A 25,685-nucleotide genomic window follows, 5' to 3' on the forward strand; every position below is an offset into this window, starting at 1 on the left:
ACTCTTTCAAGCTTCCATCTCAGTCTTTCTACAAGGTTGAGGTCTGGTTTACTTGGTCATTGCCACAACTTTGTTATTTTTTGTTCTTCAGCCATGCAGTGGTAGATTGTTGTGAAACATGGTGATGTGCATTATAGCAAAGTATCCAAATACTTTAATCTCTTCTGTCAAAAGGAGATTGCTCCAGATGTCTTGTCTTTTGTTTAGTTTCCACTGTGGAACCTAATCAGCCTTCTCTTTATAGAAAGAGTAGACTCTAATAAGAAGTGTCTGTTTCTACAAATACTGTCAAGGCCTTTAACATTTGACAGGCCAACTGTTAAGTCTGAGATGTAGCTACCCAAGATGGTCTGATCTTGGGTAAGCTTATTGGGACATCTACTCATGGGAGGACTGGCAAGATTATTGGATTTTTTTCTACTTGTGACTAGGGCTGGGCGATTTTGGACAAAAATAAAATCCCGATTTTTTTCTCTGAAAACCCGATTTTCGATTTCAATTTCGATTTTTTTGGTAAAACTACAAAACACAATGGAATAAATTGTTTCAAATATTTTATCTTTATTTTTTAAAGAAAAATAGCAAACAAATTTACCTATTGGGAATGAAGTGCAATTGAAAGATACTGTAAATCCTCCTTGAGTTTAGTAAAGTGACAACATTTACAATTTTCTTGACCAAACAAAGATGATTAGACGAGCTCTGTCTGAAATGCAGCCAGCTGCAAAAAAGGAAAATCGATTTTCCGATTTTCCTTTTTTTAACATCGACTGTGATTAATAAATCCGATTTAGATTTAAAATCGATTAATCGCACAGCCCTACTCGGGACTAACCGTGATCAATGTTGAATGAGAAATGCGAAAGGTGTTTGGATATTGTGCTAAAACTCCTCCCAGATTAATGGAAAAGGACCAACAGCTTCTCTGAGATAATTGCTGATGTCTTTTCTCTACTTGGGATTTTGTTAACACACTTGTGAATGCTCTAAAAAAGGAGAAAAAAATACCTCCTGTGACTGCTTTTATAGAGGCGGACACTTTTGCTGACGGTCATTGAGGGCATTACATTGATCAGCAGTAACGGTGGAGCTCTTTTTTACACACTTCTTCTCCATTTATGGCTTAGTTTTTGGTAAATAAATAAAGACACTGTGTAATATATCACATTTTGTTGGTTAAATGAGTTTTATTGATGTTATTTTTAAACCAATGACAATATGATGATGTAATAAGGCATCAAATTTAAGAATAAAGAAAAACTGCACAAAGCAACATTTACTGAATGTAAATAATATTACCTTATTTTGAATGTGATGAACATTCATAATTTGATCATGTGATGGCAAAATTGAATAAAAATGAGTTTTTCATGAATGAATAATGATATCTGAAAACACTGAGAGTTTGTAATTGTTTTAACTTGATCTGCGTTTCAGATGGTTGTCTGGAGGTTTTCACTGGTAGCTGTATTTACATTCCCAATGTTGTTTGTATATTCATACCTTCTTTAGCAGAAGCAAGTAGTTTATACATGTTCTGAGTAGGTCGATGAAAAACATCAAAACACTGGAATTTACAGTATGACTGTTTCTACTGTCATACTGTAGAATGACAGAAGAATGTAAATTTTACTCTCTCATGACAGCATCAGTGTGTTTATATTGTCCTTTGAGCACGTGTATAACAATAGATTCTTAATTTCTCTCTTTCTCATTCCTCATCTGTAAGTTATTGTCCTTTTGAATTTCTATACTTATTATCCTGTGATCCTCAAATACACATTACTATTTTTTTCCTAAACTTTCCTCTTTTAATTTTTCTCCCCCTCCCTTTCTTCCTCCTCTCCTCTCTTTTTGCAACAGTTGGTGTGTGTGCATCTTGGCAGCGCTCCATAGCCTGTTTGATGTGGTTTCCAGAAGTCCTGAACTGCAGTCCCTGGCCACTCTTTCTGTCATCGGTAGACCTGCTGTCTCTTTAGCCTCCATTGACTTCTTTTAACCTCCTCCTACCTTCCTCACATTGAAGCAGCTGCTTTCCTTCCCGCCGCACATTTCTGCATGGAAATGATCTAATTCCCATTATTTGGTAGTAAACTGGATTTTGCTGTGGGCTGAATACATAAGCATATCCTCAGATATGCAGCATTCTCTCTAGACAGGCATTCACCTGTCGAGAGATTGCTGAACATCCTCCAGACTGCGATAAAGGCAGTGAAGAAAAATTAAATACGTTTTTTTTCTCCCTCATTGTACCAATATTTTATGAGTCCCAAATTTAAGATCCAATTCTTGATCCATGAGTTGCTCTATGGTAGAAGTTCTTCTGTCACAATACTGTAATATGTAAAACTAGATCAAAGTTAATCAACTCAGTTGAACCCTTTTTTACCAGTGACCTCTACGTGCTGTAATTTGAGTGATAGAGGAAACAGAGGAAGAAGAGACAGCCAGATAGTTGCTTCAAAGGAGGGCCCTGTAGAGGACAGTCAGTGACCCTATATGGGCGCCTTTCCTGCACATAGCAGCACGTTTAAAGGGAAACTGATAGTCGAGTGAAATATCTGCCACTTACAGAAAAGAAGCAGGGACTGGGGAGGGCAAATAGGACAGAATGGATATGGATTGGGTCACTAGGCTGACTAGGCCATCCTAAGGAAATGAATATTCCTTGCAAAGTACACTTGGTGACACTTTGGTATAAGGACAATAAACAAGCACAAAGGAAATCCATTGCTTATTTTTATTTAGAAGATAAAGACACTGCAATGTTTTTGTTTTATTTTGTTTTTCAACATCAAAAGCATGCCCTTACAAGCAATAGTGGACAGTTTATAGTTTATAGTTTATAGTCCAACGATGTATGATTTGCTGTGACAACCACTTGACAGCTGCAGATTACAGTCTCTGAACAGTTGTTGTTTTAGGTTTCTTTAGTCAGTCTGAAGTGTATGTTTAAAACTGTAAAGTGAAGGGATTATTCAATCAGCGTTTTTCTTCCAGTGAAGTCTGTATGTATCCACTTTCACCTCTCAAGCGGATATACATGCTGTTGTGGGATGGACTTCCACTTTGTATCAGATGAAAGCAGTGTGGTGGAGGCTGATCTAAACATGCCCAGGGGGCTCGAGTGAGATTGGTGTCTCATTTTCAGGGGCAAACAAACACATACAGGGAGCAGACATGGCTGTCACATCTCCCTTTGCTGGCCCGTCACCCCTGAGGGTAGTGGGTAGGGGCAACCTCTGCGCTCTGGTGGTGCCGCACAAATCTGCATGTACTCATGCAGGGACAAAAATGTGTGGACAGATATGAATTTGTACCACATAGAAATACATCAGCATATGCCGTCTGTGGTTTAGCCACTGTACAAACTCTGGTAAAATGCAGTTAAAGTATTCCTGGTCATTCTCTTGAGATCACCGGTTTGGCCTTACAAGATGAAAATCAGCACAATCGGTCCTCAAACCTGGCTCCTTTTTTAACTTTCCCAGATTGATCAGTGATTGTGCTGGCGCCAAGCAGCTGTATAGCTTTACATCAGCGAGGAGGAGGTTTAGCGGTTTTCAATAGTATTTCAGGATATCCTTGCTGCTGCTGCTGCTGCAGTTTTTGGCAGACTAACAGCTGCCACCAGCATTAGTGAACAAGTAGACACTTCTTAATGTTCCCCAATCCTGGCCTCATGTGTCACATGGATTACATCACGCTGAACCCGGTTGCTAGCCACACTGGCCAGTTTGGTCGAAAACAGTGCGAGACCAGCTGCTTATAATGTGCTTGAGAATGTCCTTTATCCATGCTTTAAGGTTAGTAACAACAATGTTTGGACTGTGGACCAGCCCTTTTGGTGGCCTCTGTTTGCCCACAGAAGGCAAACAGAAAGGAGACACCTCACTAATTATATGCAATTTATTATTACAGATGAAAAGTGATTACTTACAGTCTCTGGACCAAGGGAAATTAGTTATGTAGCGCTGTTGCTTATAATTTGACAACACTGCCTTGAATTCAGTGAGATGTAAAATTAATTCTTGCAGTTGTTTTCAATGGGACTTTCATGTTTGCGTTGCTCAATGTTAAAAATCTGAGAAAAATACAAATGATTGGGCTTGGCTCAGTAACTTCATTGTGCAGGGAAAAGAAAGCCAAACTGGATGGGCTTCAGTGGTTTTTTAGGCCTTTTGAGGGTTGATGTGTCAGGATTTATGTATTTAATTACACAGTCATTCTACTAATGTAAGTGGGGGAAAAAAGAAAATGGATAAAAAGCTCCATCAAGGCCATAAGCTTGGAGTTTCCCTCTTACTGAAAGTTGGCCACTGCTGCTGTTTAGCTCCCCTTGAACTGAGCTAATACTTGTCTATTCTGATTAGGATTAGTATGTGTAGCATGGGCTCAGGGACCTGGGACACGTAATCTAATAAATCAAGATAAAAAACTCTGAGATTGGTTTACAGAGGACTTGGATTTACTGTTGGCCATCTCACAGAAACAGGGATTAACACAGCATTTGGCACTCGAGTTACACCCCCCAATTCTGTTCATAGGAAGAGAGAGAGAGACGGAGACCAAAGCAGAGGGAGGGAGGAAGACTTAGAGGGAGGGAGAGGAAGAGGGCTTTATATTGCCTAACAGACAGCAAGTAAAATTTGCAGTGACAAGGTCAGGTTAGTCCTTGTACAAAAGCCTTTGTCCATAGTCAGATTAAAGGTCCACCTACAGTTTTTTATACTTTTCAGTCTTGTTATTCATATTAAGGGGTAATCGTGTTTGTTAAGGGAAAAAAAGCTTAGTTGTAGTGAATGGTGAGCATTAGTTAGGTAATATAAATTGCTATAAATAATAACAAGTTTTTTCAATAAAACGTCTCTTTAAATCTAAAACATAATTTCTTGCATGAGTCTATTTTCTTTTTCTTTTTTGTTTTCACCATATTGTTCTTAGTTCATTGATATTTTTCTTTAAAAAAAAAGTGAGATCCAATCAGTAGGACCCTTTAAAGCACCATCTATAAAATGTTTGTCTAACCTTTATTGTATTATTTAACCTTAACTTTTGCATCCTGTTAAAATCAAACACTGCTGTCTCTCACAGCCAGAAATAACATATCTGCTACCTCTGTGTAAGGTGAAAATCTCACAGTTTTTACATGTTACATAGGTTAAGGACAGTTTTTGCTTTTTGTCGTGCTTTTTGTTAACTGCAGTAAAGTTGATCTTTCCAATCAGATTGGAAAGTTTTGGTGTTATTCATTGTAATCGAAAATAAGGATGTCAGATGTCAGGATGTCCATGTCAGAAATACCCAAGTAAATAGTTTTTAGTCTTATGTGTAAGCACATCATGTCACCTTACTCTCACTTTGTCAACACAGTTTCACCTGTGTTTCTCTGAGCTGCAGGCCTATCATCACTATGAAATTATGATATGAAAATGTGATTATAATGAGAGACATTTCCATTTTTTGATTTATTGTAAAGTACATCTCAATGATGTTCCCTTTGTTGTGGTACTTTATTATTAGCATAAGATCATTATTAAAATTGTAGCCAACATGGTGGCAGTATTGACAGAGTTTTCATCAACTGTATAAGTGGAAGCACCCATAATGCCAACTATTGGTTTATCAAGCAATAAAACATAAAACCCTCTTCTACCTCTTCTATACTTAAAACGTCATTGGACAACAATATCCCTGTCTTATGGTAAAAATCTGCTCAGTTATGAACAATAATGACTTGTTAACAAAACCCAGAAACTTTGTATGTCTTGGAAGAATTTGATGCTTTTTGAAGGATCGATTGTTAGACTCATGGCTTCCTTGCAGCCTGCGCCTACAGATCTGTCATAATATTGCATTTTAGGTGTTTCTGTATCATTTTGCAGGTCAGCTTCACACTACATGATTTTAAGCCCAATTTACACGTTGCTAAGCTTGACAACAAAGAAACCCTTGATTGGAAACTATTACCATTTGGAACTCAATTGTTATGTGTGAACTACTCAAAGATGCTTCAAAAAAGCTTGCTGACCCCCATTCTGATATCTAGTATGTTAAACATCTGAACCTGTTGGTGGCCTCACTTTTGAGGCAGGCAGGAACAGACAGAATCAGGGGCGCTGGAAAGCTAGGAATGAACTCTAGACAATCTGGCAACAGGAAGGTGGAAATGGGCCGGTATATAAGGGGAACTGAAGATGATGGAAATCAAGTGTGGAGCAGGGTGGGGAAGCACAGGTGAAGGGAATGAGTGGATTTCTGGCTGATGAGGGTGGCAAGATCTGGAATGACAGGAGAGTGAGTTAAACAGTAAAAAACCTATCCCCAATTGGGAAACCATGACAAGATCATTGGATAAACAGCGTGGACTCCTTATATATCAATTTTCAAATGAATAATTCCTGTTTTTTGTGCGGGTTTGTGTCATTTCCCATTCACACTTCTTTTCTATTTTTTTCAACCTTACTTGAAGACCAGATAAGAGTCAATGGTCATGTCCTAAGACCATGTATTGACCCATTATCAATGATCAGTCATGTGAACACAATGATTTCAAGACTCCCATTACGCATCATATTTATGTCAAATACCAAAAAATGCTAAAGAGCAAAAAAATAAAAGAAGCTCTACCTGTGAAAGAGATCCAATTTTTGGTTTTCTGTCAAATCTGTGCGTGTAAGACTTGGCCGCACTACTTTGTCAGACAAACTCAACAGTGAGTAAAGGTAACTTATTTGGTAAACTGAGATTTTTCATTTCCATTTTTGATAGTCTTGAGAATTTGGTCCCTCTAAAAGAATGCATAACACCTAATTTTTGTAAAATTACTTTTCACAATTATTATATTATAGTTCAATTATTTGCCCAATGATAGGGATAGGGATGTCAAATTAGAAAAATGTTACAGTAAAATGGGTTTTATCAAATGATATGTATCTCTAGTAATGTAATATTTAGACGTTCTTGTTTAAAGTTACACGGCTGCATCCTTGCAAGATAAGAAGTCTTATAAGACGGTAGTTATGTGGTTCAGCTTCTTTTCTACTTATTGTTTTTCTGAGAAACAAGACTTAAATATATCCACCTGAAATTTGAGCTCTTTCTATTTTCTCTCTGCTGCCAGGGTTTCGCATAAAGTTTTACATATCAAAAGTGGAAGGTTCTTTCATCTGCTTGTATGTCTTGTTTAGCAATATCAAACAGAGGGAATTCTTTCTACATACAGATATAAAGGTTGAAAAATCCTAGCAACACATCCCAGCTTGTAGAAAAAAAAAGGCCTTTTCTTTCAGAGGGAACGGTTAGCAATATCACTGGGCAATTAGCAAGGAAACTAGAGAGAAATGGAGAAGCCAATTACTTCTGTGAGTTAGCTAAAGGCCATTTTAAACTGTGTGCCCATGACATAATAATGTTTATGGTAAATATTATAGTTGGAGACAGTGAGTGCATGGCGTGAGAGGCAAAGAAAAAAAGGCATCAATCTCATATCGAGAATAATTTATTAAGATCTGAGATGCGGCAATTACGTGGAAAGGACCAAAAAGAAAAAAAAAGAAGCCAACCAACTCTCCAGGAACCGCATACATGATTGCAATCTTGATTAAATCCCCCTGGATCTAATGAGTTGATTTTCTGCTGTTAATATTGCATTGGCTGATGATGGATTCGTTAAGATAATGGAACGAAGCTAAAATATAAATGACTCCCTGTCAAGGAGCAGATTTTCGTCATTTTCCATCTGACACCTCCGCCGTGGGGATTTGGTGAGGCCTTTTTGTGTTTAGAACCATCAGGATCTGGAATACTAATTGCTCATGTGTGGACGCTTCTAATGCCTCTCCTCCTCGCTACAGCCCCTCCACCCCACACCCCCACTCCTGCCTATCGTCTTGGTAAATATCTGCTCCACATCTCTACACAGAAACAAAGAGAGCAGTCTTCTTTATTAAGGCTCATGGTAGTCTCTCTTTTTTTCCTCTTATAATGAAACATAACAAAACTAATTTCTGTTGAGTTTGAAACTTACGTTACTTTCTTTTCTTATATTGAACATAAATTTAAAGCTGCTCAATATGACACAGAAATAGGAGACAAAAACAAAATCCTTATGTGGTGAGCTTCTTCTATTGACCTGTAGGTTTGAAATGAATTAATAATATGGTCTCCCTTTGGTGCTGTGCAGAGCTAGTCTTTCTCTGTTTTAAATGGTCTGTCACTCAGGTCAACTGGGGAAGTAACATGTTCAATGTATAGGATATTGATCTTATCACATGCAGCAGAAGCTAAAAAGAGTTTGTAAATAGTTCAGAGGAATTCTATTGTTTAAGATTAACTCATGCATGCCAGCTGGGTAGATTATGATTATCAAGTAGGACGACTCGACATATAATTATATACAAGTTTTTAGTTGTTTGGTACAAGGGAAAATCCCACACTTGATGTAAAAAATTACACAGAAACTATGTGCGGTTTGTGTGTTGGACCTACAAAATCCTCAACTTTTTCCATAATTATCGTAATTACCATTGTTGTCAACTTTTACGCTTAGAAAGGAAGGGTCACGCCCTTCCTCTTTGGTGATTATGATATTGCTCCACTTTCTTTGCAATAGTACCGGGCAGCCCGCCTGATTGGCCCATACCCAAGACCCCTTTCTTCTGTGTGTCACTTTTTGTGCCCTTTAACATGGTTTTACTAAAAAGTCTTTTTTAATCAATCAAGAAGCAGGCAGAAAATAGGCTTTGTCATGGCCAGGCCTGGGGTCATGTGATGCCTGCTCTGCCTGGTGACAGGTCTTCAAAAGGGATAAAAAGGAATATTTTGAAGCTAAAATGGGGGTTTCCATGGCAGCCGCACTTGTTGCACATGGATCACCATTCTTTGGTTTTGCATGAGATTGAGGTTTCAAAGGGCTGGACAACAAAAATTAGGCGAGGAGGGGACAGCAAGACTGTGGAGGTAGCTGCCCTCCAGCCCCTGACTCTGTCCTCTCCTCGGGGAGAGGGAGAATAGGAGCCAGAAGTGACAGAACAAAAAGGGGCCTACTAGGTGCTGTCAAATATGCATGAGTAAACGACCAGTTGCTCATTCTGCAGCATGTTTAAAATCTCTGAACAAAACACAGACTAGAAGACACAAAGTACAGACTTATTCAGTGAGAAGTGTATTCTTGTTGCGGCTTCCACTTCATGTAATTAGAGGTTGTTTCATGTAGAATGAGGTCACGTAAACTTGTAAGTTTCTGAGTTTATGTGTGGGAAATGAAACCAGGAAACTTAGACAATAGACTGGCAGTCATTCCACTGAAGTGGGTTATTATTTTAAAACATTCTGTTCGGTTGAGTGCATGTTTGCATGTTCCTGTTATTTAAATTTGTAATAATTGAGACGCTATAGTCTGATCTAAGATCTTAACTGGTTGGTATCCTAAAGTTAGAAAGACCTTTAACTTGTGTGGGTATTCTTTGTCTATGTCTTATATATGGATGCAGACACAAGGAGCTTTCAGCTGCTTCCACCTCCTTAAAAATGTGGAAGTTATTAAATATCACAGTTATAAGCTTTGTACCGCACCTCTAATTCCTCTTAAAATAATGCAATCTTCTGTCTTTGAGAAATGTCATTATGAGGTCAAGGTTTTTACATGTCAGGAGTCCTTTAAGTAATTTGCAATAATTTCCATAACATCATCATCACCTCCCTCAATAACAAACAAGGTTACGCGCACAGTTTACTCCTTATACTCACACAGTCAGTGTTGGTGGGATTCAGACGGTTTTACAATTAGATAAAAGAAATCCAGGGGCACGTTTTGTGTTTGTTGCTGATTAACATTTAACAGTTTTTAGTATATTAAAAGATAATCCATATCCGTGTCATGCTTCAACAGCAACTGATTGTGAGGAAATTTTAAAATATATGGATAGATGAAGCTGCATGTTTGTTGTCATCTTTTTGAGGTTCTCAGCAATGTGGTGGCAGCCTGTTTAAAAGGTTAACACAGTTGGGATATGTTTCTTGATGGGATTTTATCATGCTAGGCATGCTCTGTTTCCTGATGAATATATTAAAATTATTACTGTGCAAACAGAGTTTCTAATTACTGACCTGCTTGCCATTGTACTGTGCGTTCTGTATGCCCCCCTTCTTCTCCATGCCTTGTTTATTTATCTGCACCAGTGAATACAGAACAGTCTATGCAATGTCATTTCCATCCACATGAAAATGATTTTGAAAATGCCAATCTTGCCTATTATACAGTGTAATTACTTGTCTGCTTTTTGATTTTATCATATTTTCAGCCAGTGGGAAGATACTTGGAGAGGCTAAACATCTTAGTGAAGCTTTTCAGCAGATGATTTACTGTTGGGGGCAAGAAAAAAAAAACACTTTACAAATGAAAGCACTGTTTTCCACATATAAGAAGTCAGGCACCGTAGATTATTGAGGGGTTTACCTGCTGTGTGCTGGGCTTCTTTAGGTATTATGTCAAGTGAAAGAAGCATTTGTTTTGATGTCATACCTGAGTGTAGATAAAATGATATTCCCTACCATGTCCTGCATATTATTTGAATAATATTTTATGATATGGGTACATGGAGCCACCTTATATACTTACATGCGTACATATATAAGATTATATATATATATATATATATATATATATATATATATATATATATATATATATATATATATATATATATATATATATATATATATATATATATATATATAAGAATTTGCACTATAGCTTTCCGTGACTTAACACGGCTTTCAAAAAATGTAACTTTTCAAGTTTATTATGTTGCCCATTGCTGCACCTCTGAAATGTCATCCAACTGCTGTATTCCTCACAAGCAGGTGCCTTTATGTGTGACCCTCAAAAAGTATGTGCAGCGGGAATGCGTTACCCCCTGTTACTGGAGCATTTGCACTACATTATGGGAAAGGGCAACCCTGTTGTTTACTTGTCTGGCTGTAATGTTGCACAGGGGCTTGATCAGGAGAGTTGATAGGAGCTGCAATTTAAAGAGAGGACACTGCAGCTCTGAACAAAAACAATTAAAGGAAAATGAAAGACGGCCCCCAAGGGTTAAAAATAGAAAATTATCAACATGCATGCTGGATTCCACTATCCCCCACACCACCTCCTGCACCAGCACCCACCCACCCCCCTTTAAACTTACTGGGCCTGCATTGTTATGTATGATCAGATCTGCCAGTTCTTCCTCTAAGCTCCTTGTCACATTTTGACTTAATGAAGTGCAACTTAGAAGGGAATTGGGTTCATCATGCTAGTCGCACGATGCTCCCTTGTTGTAGCAAACAGGAGTGGCATGGGACCGAAGCGCTACAGCGCGAGTCGTTATCATTCCGGTCAGTCTGTTTAACACAAAATTAAACAAAGAACTAATTAGTGCCTCATGAATTAATAACTGCACTGTTGCCGAGAAGAAGTTAGGTTGCTGAGGGGAGATATAAAATAAGTAGCAAGATCAGGTTAGAATTATTATTACTTTTTTCTCAGATACATGTGCTCTCAAGGTTAGGAAAGTTTTGAGAGGATTTAAGAGAAACTCAAATGGTTTTGAAAAGTCTGTCCTGCTGCAACACTCCCTCTCCCTGTTAATGGTTGTCATATAAGAAGCCGTGTTTCTCTACTTATGTTGTAAGGAAGAGGCATCTAGTTTTAAACATCAGCCCTAGATTTTCAGCCATATGTATCTCTTTATATTCGCTATTTCCACTCAACAGTTTTTTTCTTCCGAATATATTAGTCTTTGTATCCCATCCAGGAATATTTTTTTTCAAAAAGTTTCATGAATAACGCTGTGTTGAATTGCCATCAGCTAAGAAGTAGGAAGTTGCTGTTAAAATGTTCATTTTGAGTCTGGCTTCAAAACTCTCAAGTGAACTATTTCTGAGAAACTTAAAATGGAACGGACATGGTTAACTGTACTTGTACAATTGCTCCCCATGTTTCAAAGGGCTTTACAAACTGTAGCCTCCTCCCTCAGTGCTTTCCCCCAGCTGGGACGTGGGGCCGGTGTATCTGCACATTTTTTTTTCTTCTGTGTATGAAAAGCATGAAGTGAACAAAAGCAACAACAGTCCTCTTTCTCTGTCTTCTTTTTCCATCATCTAGAGACTCGCAACATTCTGTCAGCCACCGCAGATTGCATGAGCTATGTAAATGCAAGAACCTGCATAGATGCATAGTGCTTGGAAATAATCAGTGTCCAGGTTTTTAATGTTTTTCCTTTGCTCTCTTTCTCAGATGAGGTGAGCCCCCGTATGGATTGACTCCCCAGGAAGAGAAAACGAGGTAGGGCAAATCCCCAACATGACTGATTACTGTCCCCACCATCTCCCCTGTTCATATCTCCAACAATATCAGGCATCTTCATTAATCCCAGTGGATCAATGTGTCTGGGGGTTGTAAAAATTGACAAATGACTTATTAGAATCCCACCGTTTTATTTTCCAACTGATTAACTCACAGCAATGTTGTACACTATGCAGGCTCACTGATGTATCTGTTTTCCAAAGAGAGCCCCCCCCCTCTTTTTCTCCATCACTCTCTATCTCTCTGTGTTACTGTGAGGGATCCATACTGAATAAAATGCATAACATCGGGTGTTGGAAGCCCTGTCAGGCTCCAACGATTCAAAATGACAAAAACAAAAAGGTGATTCATATGTAGTATAAATTTACTGCAGTTTAATTAGAATAGAAATATATATATATATGTATATATATATATATATATATATATATATATATATATATATATATATATATATATATATATATATATATATATATATATATATATATATATATATATATATATATATATATATATATATATGTTAATGAACACAAAACATTTACTTTGAAATATACAACTGCTTTACACTGCAAGTAATAGAAATACGTTTATTTACGCAACATAATATCTCAGTTTTCTGAGCATGTGTTGAAGGTTTTTGTTATCTAGGCTACACTGTTCTGTTATATGCAGCTGGATTTTCCTTTATGCCTGTTTTATGTCTTGTTGTTGTTGTAGCAACATCCCACATTGTCATCCTGACAAAATAATATAATTTTTTCCACTGTGTGGCATTTATTACTGTAACAGACATTTGACACAGACATCTAAGTACAGATGACATCCACCAAATTAACAAGAGTATAAAACCTTTTGTTGCTGATAAAAAATCTGCCTCTGTACAATTTGACTCTCGAGAGGACACTAATGACTTGTGACTTGAAGAAACTGGGTTGCTTTTTTTTCCCTCTCTGTGAGATGAAACCTTCTGCGCTAATGATATTAGCTGGTATGAGCACAATGCTGATGTGGGAGTCTGTCATGAGGATGCATACAACAGTCCTTGCCCCTGGCCTCCTAGTCAAGAGGGATCTAAACATTCAGAAGTGACAGTCTGGGCTGTCTCATGTCAAACTAGAGACCCTCGTTGTCACTGGGGGGTGGCATGGCCGTGAATTGAGGTGGAGGGCTACACCACACTCTTTTGTTTCTGCTGGTGTCACTCACACACCAGAAAGAAGACACACTCCTTGCATCAATCAGACCCCAGATTCATGCCCAGTGTACCTCATCCACGGAGTCCTACATGGACAGATGAACTAAGTGGAGACTCTGATGGGTGTAGGTACAGCCACCTGTGCACCTGAAAACGCACTCACAGACTGATACATAGCAACATACACATACGTCTTGAAACACTTTGCTCTTTAAGTCCCTTAAAGCAAAGTAAAGTGAGTTTCTACTGTAGTGTAGACTGCTACTGTTTGTCTAACCACAAAACAACAACATAAGTGAGCACAGTAAGCTTAATTGGCTTTTGATGTATGCTAATGAAACTAATCATAACTGGCTCTAACACTGGGCTGCCATGACATGCATTTGGCTCCCACAGACTTTTCTAGAAGATGGAGGCCCTCCCTTAGACAGTAGGAAGAAAATTAAACCACCAAAATTGTTTTCATTGGTTACAGGGATAATCTCAGGGGACTTCAAAGGTTTTAATTGAGCTCACAGAGCAGAAATTTGTATGACTGCTTACCAACAACATCAGTGCCTCCTTTTTACTTCTCAGTGAAAGATTTAGTTGCTTGGGTACGATTGGTAAATAAAATTATGATCGGCAAGACCATCATTGTTATAGTTTAGGACTTTGCTTGGACTTTCTTTTCTTTTACCTGTAGGGAATTTTGCAACCCTGAATTAGAAATATAGAGAAAATACAAAAGAAAACAAAAAAAAAAAATTAAAAATGATGATGAGAGTTGGGTTTTACGTCATTGGAGAATATCATGTCTTAATTTATTTCGTTGAAAACATCCATCCATTCCTGCATTTCAGACTTGCATAAAAATAAACAAGTTTGGATGGTTAAGCTGTTATAACTTTGTAATGTAGACTTTTCCCACAATGCTTAGAAAGCTTTCTGGCATTAATGATACTGCGAATGTTGCAATAAAAGGTTTCAGGTGTCAGTTTGTCCCATTGTTTTTAAAAAGGCATCACGGTATCTGTTTGATGTATAGAGTCGTGATTGTTGCATTGTTTATTTTATTTTTTTTTCACATGCTCTCCTGGGGACAGGTTAACACTGAATGCAATCCAGTCCAAATCGCACATCTTCTTCTTTCTCAGACAGGAAAACGTTTTTATTGTTTTTATTGGGAAATTAATGGATGTTCCTGGAAAATATGTAATCTTGAAGGCAGCATACCAGTTGTCTAATGTTGCTCTTAAATGTTGAAATGACATGTGTAAACGGTCGTCCAACCATCCCAGAAGTGTTACTTTAACAGGAATACTGATACAATCCATTCCCTCACAGACTCTGGTCTTTAAATTTGGATGCTCATTTTTTTCCATTGTTCCTGGTACAGTTTGAGTATTTCTTTCCAAAAAAGATCGCAAATAATCTTTTGACCTTTATTCGACAGTGTGAAAGATTATTGTCAAGTGAAAACTCTTTAGGGGAGTTTTTCCTTTCCGCAGTCACCTGATGCTTGTTCAGGATGGGGGATTGTATTGTAGAAAACTTTTTATTATTGTTATTTTATTGGCTTTGCATTAATTGGACTAATTTGGAATGAGTTGAGCTGTAGTGCCTTAAGATAACATTTGTCATGATTTTGTGCTATCACTGAAGGTGAATTGAATTGAATTGAATTGAATTGAATTGAATTGAATTGAATTGAATTGAATTGAATTGAATTGAATTGAATTGAATTGAATTGAATTGAATTGAATTGAATTGAATTGAATTGAATTGAATTGAATTGAATATGAATTGAATTTAGGACCGTAACCAATATTCCCAATACAAGTTGTCCCAGCAAGTTCAGCCCAAGGTTATTTCCATCCAAGTCAAGCCAAGAACTACATCGTAGAGACAAATATGGCAGTCAAAGACCAGATCTCAGTCTGTTAGAAATGCTACAGCAGGATCTTACTGTAAGAGTGCTATGCATAAACAGTTGTCCACAGAACTAAATGAACTGAATTAACTCCACTTCTACAAGTAATGGCATCATGGGGTGTATTTAGTTTTGTTTTTACACACTGTTTCTGCATTTTGGCTTAGTTGTTGTTTAATAGATATTGAACCACTATAGTATGTTTTCCATCTGAGATTGTATTTAGCAAAGCCCAAGACTTAATAAGCACCATGACTTTTTTTTAAATACATTTTAATGTGTAGAGTCAAGGTATACCTCCCCAACCTCCTGAGACCCTGCGTTCTCATATGAGGACATTACATTTCTGCTGTTCTGCGCCATGATACTTCATTTGTACGAACATTGACCCATTGTCCTCATCCGGGACCCCCGCCTGCACCATCTAGTGGTCTCATAATGAAATTACACTAATTTGGGAAAAAACAAGATGGCTGGGATCTCAATGAAAGTCTTCTATGGCAGCTCCCGACAGAAATATGGACAAGGTAAAAATCCTAACCTAATTTTATGATTGAAACTAGTATATTTATGCACAATAACGTCTGCAGCTTCACATGGCATGCTTTTTTGATATAATTGAGTAATATTAGCAAGCTACAACGTCTGTAAACATGAAGTACTCGTTTGAGGACATCAGGTCTATCTTCACTGCAAACACGTACATTCTTTCCAAGAACATTTGTCTTTATTTCTTGCCCAAATGTCCAATTTCTAGTCAAAATAAGTCTCATTACACTTAAAATACTTGTTTTTAGATTTCCATTTGTTTAAAGCACATTTTCACTAGAAATAAGTAGAATAATCTGCCAGTGGAGCAGGTTTTTATTTCCTTGTATTAGGAAAGAAAACAATTGAAAATGATATATAAATATAAATGATAGAGAGGTATAACCTAATACCCATGTTTTTACTCTGTAGCACTTTATTTCATTCAAAATGCTGAGTATATTGCAAATAAAATGTATCATATTTTTATTATTAGAACCTGACCAGGATGTTCAAGGATGCAGGGCAGGACCAAGAAAGGGAAATAGAGAGAAAATAAACCCATTGTCCTCATGTGAGGCCATTGGATTTGACATAGTTCAACAGCAAATAGAAAGCAAAAATTGAATTTCAATAAAAATTAGGTCCTACTGATCCCAAATAGTAAGGAGACATAAAAAACATGACATTTTCAGGAAATGTTAAGTTTTCAAATTTTGCATTAGATGCAATTCACTGTCTTAGAGCAGTTTTTTTTTTTATTAGTTGTACCTAATAAAGTGGCTGGTGAGTGTATCTCAGGTACATACAGTGTGCAATAAAGTAAACAAAAGTCAATCCAAGAATAAACCCAAACCCTTTTTATTTGCTTTTTATATAGGGTTCTAATTTTCTTTATTGTTTGTTTCAGATTTTGTTACTTTTTCAGTATTGTCTGAAGAAGACCAATAATTCTTTAATGAAAAATAGTTTATGCAGTCATGCATAAAAGTAAATACAGCCTACAGTCTACTGTAGAGAAGAAGATTTGTCTCACTGAGGGGGAAAAAAGCAGCAGCAACCCATGAAATTCTATTTAGTATTATTGTATCACTGAGTGATACATAATAATAATCCTAAAGTGAAGGGTTGCCTTTTGGTTTTCTACACTTTTCTTTCTGCAACATTTTTTTCTGTCCTTTAAAAATTTTCAGTGTGTCAAAGCAAAAGCTACATGGAAACTAGAGCCCTGTGTAAATATTTATGATGTAACATCTCCATGTGAATAGACTTTCTTCCCAATCCATCCATCATTACCGGCATATTGTGAAAGCCCACCTCCCGGCGGTGGCTCAGGGCCTTAGGAAGCTCAGACAGGAGCGGCGTGTCCCCCTCTCATTCAAAGTATTTGTTTTTCTTTTGACTGTTGGCAGCCCAGCTGTGAGGGCATTTCATGTGCCAGACCCTTCATTCTCATTCAGGGATGACTTCAAAGACCATTTTTGCCCATTGTTTCTGTGACGTGGCTGTTGGACCTGAAAATGCCCAAACAGAAAAATGTGATGTAGGTCAAATTACAGAGTTGTGCCCCTGAAAAAAAATTGAATTCTTATTGTGAAAACATAAAGCCCTGGTTACCGTCTAACCATTCTGCTTCTGTGCATGTTGTCCACATACCTCTTTATTTGTTTATAATGGAGCTCAAGGCTAGTTGGGAACTGTAGAAAAAGGCTGGACTCAACAGTGGTAGGCATTATTTATAGAATATATGTATATATATATATATATATATATATATATATATATATATATATATATATATATATATAAATACATCACATATATATATATATATATATATATATATATATATATATATATATATATATATATATATATATATAGTTTTTGCTTTATATCATATCATTTTTGCTGCTTTGCCTTTTGCTGCTTTGCCTCCCCCATTTTATAACCCTACTCAGTATCAAAATAACAAAACGCTTACTTATTGTGACTGTGTTATCCAATACTTTTATGTTGTAAAACATACTGAGTGTCTGTGTTTTAGGTTATTTGCCCATGCAAGGACTAATGAAGCGTACAGACTGACAGAGAGTATCTGTTTGGACCTGTGCTTGCAGTTTTTTTGCCTTATGCAACATGTCTTTATTTGGTATAAACAAAGTGGGATGAAGGTTCTGCTGCAGTTTTTTTTTCATTTTTCAAAGTTAACAGCCCTTAAGAATGCAAAGGTACAGTAGATTTACAAGGTTGTATGTTTGCAAAAGTAGGTAAGTCTGCTGCCTTACCTAAGTGGATTACAAGGTTTTAGGCTCTTCTCCTTGCACAACTTATTGGCAGAAAATAGGCGTTGCAGACGTTTGCCAAATATCGCAACCCTAGCTCTCATCACATCATTAGCCAGGGAGGACTGTTGAAATGTGATTAATACATCATCATTTTAACATACTGAAATACTGAAAAGGTAAAATGGTTCATTAGAATGTTTGTAGAGCTCAATACTGCCATCCAAGTTGATTCATTTATTTGCAATGATGAGATTCTTTTGTGATGTATTGCATTGTAACATCTATCTAAATAACAAAAGATATCTTTCCCATACACAGTTGTTGTGCTGTTAATATTCAGTCCATGCAACAATGCACACGGGAGTAGAGTACTGAGACAAAACTTAGCTCAGATCACGGGAAAAGTCCATGAAACATTATGAGCGTCATCAATCGATGTTCAAGCTTCTAGTACTGGGCATTTCTTCCTTGGCTTTTGTATCTGATTACCTTCAAACAAAAATATTGCTCATGTACTTTTCAATTACAACTGGTTGAGTGCTGAATGATGCAATTCACTATCTAAGAGCAGTTTTTTCTTTCTTTTTGTGCTCACTTTGTGTGTGTTTCATTTTGTAAGCCTTGGATGGTGTATGCTGAATAAATGCCTTTTTTTCCGTCGTTTCAAGTGCCTCTTTTCTCTCTGCATCCATTCAAGCTTTCAATACCTTTTCTCCCCCTCTCTTCTCCTGTCTCTTTTTCCACAAGCAGGAGGGTTTTACTTTACTCCTTTGTCATCCTAATTGATTGCATTAACCTTTTGAGTATTGAATTTCCTGTGCATCATGCCGAGCACAATGTGGAATATTATCATAATCCTTCCAAGTAATGGACACAGGGCAATCAACAATGCTTTAGGAAAAGTACATCTTTGAAAGATGGAGCATCGTATTATTTGCCGTCCAAATACCTGAATATGCTAAGATTGTTGAGCTTTGAGAAAGTTTGTCAATAATTTGAATCTTTTCCTTTTTTTTTTCAATCAGTTTAAGAGGTTGGAGCGCCATTATTAATTTATCAGTGCAGACTAAGGATGTGAAAGTTTTTGTGACTTCTTCCCTTAAAGAAAATAAATGATGTGTTAATGACTCTTATATTCCACAGACATGATCTTCTTTTTCTGACATGTTATTGTGATAATTTGGCTGCATAACACTAATAATCAATACATTTAAAACAACGGTATGACATTTTTTTCTGAACAGTGACATAAGTTACCTTGTAGGCCACCAGTGGCATTTACAGGATTCTGGCAGAATGAATTCTGCTCTTAATTTGAGTAGTTTGGAATATTAAGCTAGTATTACCTGCCGATGTTATCAGTTTAGTAAAGATGGTGCTCTTTCAGGTAAAACTTTCAGCTGAAAAACAAGCTACCGACTTTTCCACCCATTCGTTCATTATATATACCCTCTTATTTCAGTTCAAGGGTCACAGGAATCTGCTGGAGTCCAGCCCATTTTCTCTTCGGGCAATAGGCAGGGGTAAAACCTGGACAGGTCGTCAGTCTATCACAGTGCCACATATAAACACATAACCACTCACACTCACTCCTATGGACAATTTTGAATCACCAGTTAACCTGACAGACATGTTTTTGGACTCTGACGGGAAGATGGAGCAAACCCACGCAAGCCTAGGGAGCTCATTCAAACTCAACACAGAAAGACTTTTATTTTGAAAATTCTTTGCCTAGTTCAACAGCCAGTGTGAGACTTAGTGCTGACCCAAGGTTTTAGAACCCACATGTTTATTGGTTTGTGACAACGTTTAGGAAACCTTTACATGGTTAATGCAGAAAACCATACCAATCATCCTAATGAGCATAACACAAGGGTGCTGGATGGAACAGATGAGATCCTGCGGTCAGTTCTTTAGGTGAGTTCGTCTTCAAAATCAAAATAATTTTGAAGTGAAACAGACATATAATTTACTTTGAATCTAATGGCATTATTATTACCATTATTGTTTGGAGAAAAAAAAAAAACACTCATTACCTAACAACATTTTGGAGAATGTGCTTGAAATACTTGGTGAAATGGTGATAAGAAATGGCTTTTACTACTCAAGGTTATTCTACGTTGACACTGGCCTTTCACACAGTGCTTGTGGGTTATTGCCAAACTAAGTTATTATCATTATTATATTAAAAGTCTGAGTTACTAGTATGACTATATTAATGTTGGATTACAGCCTGTCCTAACTGCACGCGACGCGAACGAGCGTCAGTGGCAAAATCAATTCCATTGCTTTATTTTCTATTGGACTGTCCTAACTGGCGCTAGCGGCCAGTTAGGCTGTAGGAAACAGTCATGGACAAGGAACGGCTCATCCATTTAGTTGAAATGAGAAGTTATCTCTATGATACCTCCTCATTTCACTACAAAATCCTCAATAAAGTGGCAGAAACAGTAAAGAAACAACATTTTAAGAAATAAGAATAAGATAATGGGATAAGATAATAAGATAATATTTCTTTCTGCCACTTTATTGAGGTTTTTGTAGTGAAATGAGGACGTATCATAGAGATAATTTCTCATTTCAACTAACTGGATCAGCCGTTCCTCGTCCCTTACTGTTTCCTACAGCGCTTTCAATCGGCTTTCAACGCGAGCGACAGGAAGAAAATAGAAGAACATTTAAATATCACAATATCAAGCTTGTTTTCTGTTTAGAAAGTACAAACGTAGGAAGATAACAAGTACTCACGCATCTTTTACTTGTCTCTTTACTCTTTTAGGAGTTCTTTTAGGAGTTTCTTTCAGGAGCGCACGGGCGGGTAGTGCGGCGAGTAAAAGGCGAGTTTCAGCTGTCAATCAAAATAACATGGGGGCCCATAACGCTTTCAGTGTGGACAGAGAGCGTTCGATGCAAAGCAGTGCGACGCGATAGTCGGACGCTCGCGTGCAGTTAGGACAGGCTGTTATAGCAAAACCCCAAACATGTGCTAGGATTTTTACATGTTAGTATAATTTAGGATATTTTAATCTGCTTCTAAAAAGTAAGCAATCATGTTACTAGTTACTTGCTGAGAAAAGTAACTTGGGTAGAGTAGGGTACTTTTCCATTGCCAGATCAACAGTCCCGTGTAAATCCTAGCATCAAACTGAGAGCTAGCTGTTGTTGGCGCTGCAGCATTTTCTGTGTTGTGGAAAAGTTGTTAGCCTGTAGATACATAGTTACAAATACAAAAAAACTAATCTCCACTGCTACCACTATTAGTCAGAATATGCATTTCAACTTTCAACAAATCGTCAAAATATCTGGAGAACCTTTTGAAAACAATGATGGCTACAGACCTGGAAATGATGTGGAAAACCTTGTCCATTTCCATGGATGTATGCTAGAAAGGCAACTCTCACCAGTGGCAACTCACTGGGGTTGGATAAGATGTTGTATTGGGAGTCTTTTAAAAGACAAAAAAATTGTTGCGTAGAACCACCAATATAATATCCTTACTTGCTATTCCCATTAAAACAGTCATAATCTAGTTTAATCTTGTTCCCAAACAAACCAAGTGAAGTTAGTTGTCAGAAAGAAGTGTGGAAGTAACTTGGATCTTGTGATTCTCTGACAAAATGTAATATACATAATTTCTCTTCTACAGCGACTCAGGAAGTAAGGTATGTTTGTCCAAATGATGAAGAAAACTTGTCTAAGACTGAGACAAAGAAAGCTTGAATATAAAAACATCCTCAAATACTACCCTTGCGTATATTCGGCTTCAATCCGTTAAACCGATCAATACGTTTACCTAGTTCCCCATGTAAAACGGAAAATGTGAAGATATTTAAATGGATAATTGCAAATGCAACCTGTTTGTGACACTAGATGAGAATGGTTGATCTAAGCTATTGAACACTCAAAAAAAAGTCAACCTCATGATGGCACCACAGGAAAGTAGAGGATTGCTAATGGCAGAGGGTTTCTCTCTCTGGGGACCATGAATGCTTGTACAAAATTTATTAGTGATCCTACAAATAATTGATGAGGTATTTCAGTCTGGGCCAAAATGGGCACCAACTGACGGATGACATTGCCATGCAAAGATATTGCAATATAAATACATTTTCTAGTTTTGGAACATTTTATGTTTGACCATATATATATATATATATATATATATATATATATATATATAAATATATATATGTGTGTGTGTGTGTGTGTGTGTGTGTGCGTGCGTGCGTGCGTGCGTGCGTGTGTGTGTGTATACAGACGCGTGACGTGCACATTCATGTTGCAGCAGACGATCCATTTTTCATTAAATTTCTAAGCGATAGACACAATCCAGCAAAATGACAATATTACATTATAGTGAAATATGATTCAAAGCTAATTATTTCTTTGCTGCAGATATATTTGAGGGGTCAGCATAGATGAGCTTTGGTAACAAAGTAAAAGTGATTTACCACGGCACGGACTTTGATCTCTTTACCTGCTTTACAATAGCCTGTTTCGGTTTGGACAGTGTTAGTGGGTTTTTTTTGTTTTTGTTTTAACCATTTTTTAATTGTTTCTCCTTTTGAGAATAATGAGAGTGAACTTTCTCTTATTGGTTTATTATTACGTGTTCTCCTGGCCCAGAATGATATGAATGAGTGGGGACTTTGAAATAAATTTAAACAGGCATTACTAGTATATTCCCCTGTAACACTACACCTTAGCTACTTCAATAATATTAAGGCCCCCAAGCTTAAAACCTACAGAAGACACTCCAAGGATAACAATGCAATAATAGCCTGCTAACAAGGTCGGAGGTAGCCTATTGAGTTAAATCTGTTGCTGTAGCTATTCTATTTAAACACAATAGTAAAGGAATAAAAAGTAGTTTACGTTGCAGGACCAATGTAATACCCATAACTGTCTTATAAAGGCTTAATGTCAGAAGGCTTTAGGAGAAGTGTCAGTTGAATAACACTGATCAGCCTTGAGCTTGGGAATTAGAGACACCAAATCTTTGTACATAACGTGGCAACTGGTAGAGTTTAGAGCAATGCAGGTGTCCAGCATTATTTGCAAGACAATTTTTGTACATTTTAGGTAGGTTATCATAGTAATTTACAGCAATGATGCAGTTTTGAATGAACAAAAGCATAGTATCTGCTGTTAAACAACAAGTATTATGTGGTCTATACCTGTAGCTAACATTAGTGGCAAGGTAAGATATAATTTATGTGAAATAAAAAGTGTTGTTGGTCATCTACAAACAGTTTCAGAAGCTCATATCTTTATGCTATACAACACCTAGTTGCACTATAGGTGAGTTCTGTGGGCTGTTGTATGTTTATGTGCTAACATTTTACATGCATTAAAGTCATTGATTGCTAAAAACAAAACAGGCCAAAACTGTTATCCTGTTTCCCTGGAAACAGTCAGTATTATCTGGTTTGTGTTGATGAACTGAGGCAAAACAACCATGTAATTCATATCAAATCTATTATATTTTTCAGCACAAATAGGAAAAATCAATTGAAACATGGATAGATGTTAGCTGTGATCAATACTGTTTTCACAGGGATGGTGCCTTTGAGTTTAATTGAGGCCAGGTTGCACAAAGCTAGCCAGTGCTGCTTGGGATGCTTATGAACTGCAAAAATACATAGTCAGAGGGGATGCGCTCAACATTTGGGAAGATCTTTTGGTATCATTCACCTTAGTTTTATTGATCAGATGGGAATCTTGTGATTGAGTGAGGGTGAGGGTCAAAAAATAAGTCAAGGTCAGTCAACAGCACAAAGCATAATCCAGTACATCTTTTGTATTCAATCAAGCGTCACTAGTATTCCATTGGGAACTTCTGTGCCCTCAGCATATGGAAACTAAGAGCCCTTAGTTCAATTATACAAGCCCATTGAGCTTCAGAATATTGACATATCTCTGTATTCTGAAAATGTCATGGATAACGATCAACTAGTTCACCGGAAAATGCTTTCATAGAAACCAAGATTTGGAGGCAAGATGGAGAATGTATTGAATTTCTGGACTTGCTATAAGGTCAGGATACTAACTTAGACTGCAGGTGTTTTGATATCTAGAAGAACGTTTTACGTTTTCTTTTTTTTTTCCCTTTCTCCTAAGCAATAATTATTACACATATTTTGCCACTCGGAGTGATCACAGAAATAATACATATCATATTGTGAACCAGGTGTTTTGCAAAGGTGGTGATAAGTGGGCTGAGTGGTTACACAACAACGATCTGGTTATGCTCAGTGATCACTTAATTTCCATTATTGCCATCTGGTTGCACAGAGAAAGGCTTTACCCACAGATGAAATAAATTTAAAAAAATCTAAAATCTGTCTCAGTTCATTGGTCATACAGAGCTGTCTAATTGTGAGGAGCAGACAGTTGCTTTAATTAAGACTTTTCAAACATAATACCGTAAGAAGCAAGTTAGCCAGTTGGACATGTCTGTTTTGTCCACATGTCATTAGCACCTGTAATGACATATTACATTACTTTTCTAAATGAATATGCATGAACTTGAGATCAGAAAGCAAGTACAAGATGGCCCTCATAGTTGGAGTAAAATCTGACCATCTCTAGAAAATGACTTGCAAATATAACTCACTTTAGCTTTAACTCCAAACATCAGTGATAACAAAAAAAAAACAGCCAACATATCTACAACTATTTCCTCTGTTGTAAAGTTAAGTAGCTTGTTGCTTAAGTTTGAATTCTCAGTCTTTCTCTAATCAATGCCAACAACAGACAGAATCTTAATTGATCTAATCTGGTTACCGCTTGCTATTTTCAACAGTTCCATTAGAAAACTCCCATCCTCCCCCACTCCGTCTCTCCCTTCACCTCCCACACTCTCTACCCCCCATCTGCCCTGACCTACATGGTAGTCACATGGCCCCGGCTCCCTGGCTTGGCATTTTATGGAAAATCTGCAGGAGATAAAGCCACAGGGTTTAAAGTGTTATCCCTGCCTGTCCTTTGAGAAGGGCTAAACACTGAATGAGGTGTTATTGCATCAATGCTGTTGGACACACACAGGCACCAAAGAGGATATCTTCCACCCCCCTTCCTCCTCTCCCTGTCTCTCCTCAGTTTGATTGGATTTAGTAGAGTGCCACCACTGTGACTTTGGGGGATTTCTCTTTCCCTGTCACTGTCTTCTGTATGCTTGCTGGGGTTATTTACTTAACTTGTCCAGAAAATGGACTGTGATCTGTAGCTTTACCGTCAAAGCAAGACAAGTGCCTTATGGTAGTTAAGATATGCCAGACACCCACCTAGACACTTTCTTGCTCGTGCTGGCTTGCCGACTCCCTTGCCGGTGCTCAGGGCTTAGTTTTGCATTGTGACCGAGTCCCCTTCACACTGTTGTCTGCCTGTAAATTTTCTGCTGCC

General features: G+C 37.4%; 1 long non-coding RNA gene across 1 annotated transcript in view; it reads left to right on the top strand.

Annotated features, from left to right (window-relative positions):
• LOC133457292 (uncharacterized) overlaps positions 1-25,685 on the top strand; it is a 101,741-nt gene that overhangs the window by 75,250 nt on the left and 806 nt on the right. The window contains exon 4 of the long non-coding RNA XR_009783854.1: positions 12,284-12,331. This is a non-coding gene — a long non-coding RNA (uncharacterized LOC133457292). The remainder of the gene's footprint in view (positions 1-12,283; positions 12,332-25,685) is intronic.

The sequence above is a fragment of the Cololabis saira genome, chromosome 12, assembly GCF_033807715.1.
Source record: "Cololabis saira isolate AMF1-May2022 chromosome 12, fColSai1.1, whole genome shotgun sequence".
Lineage (NCBI taxonomy): Eukaryota > Metazoa > Chordata > Actinopteri > Beloniformes > Belonidae > Cololabis > Cololabis saira.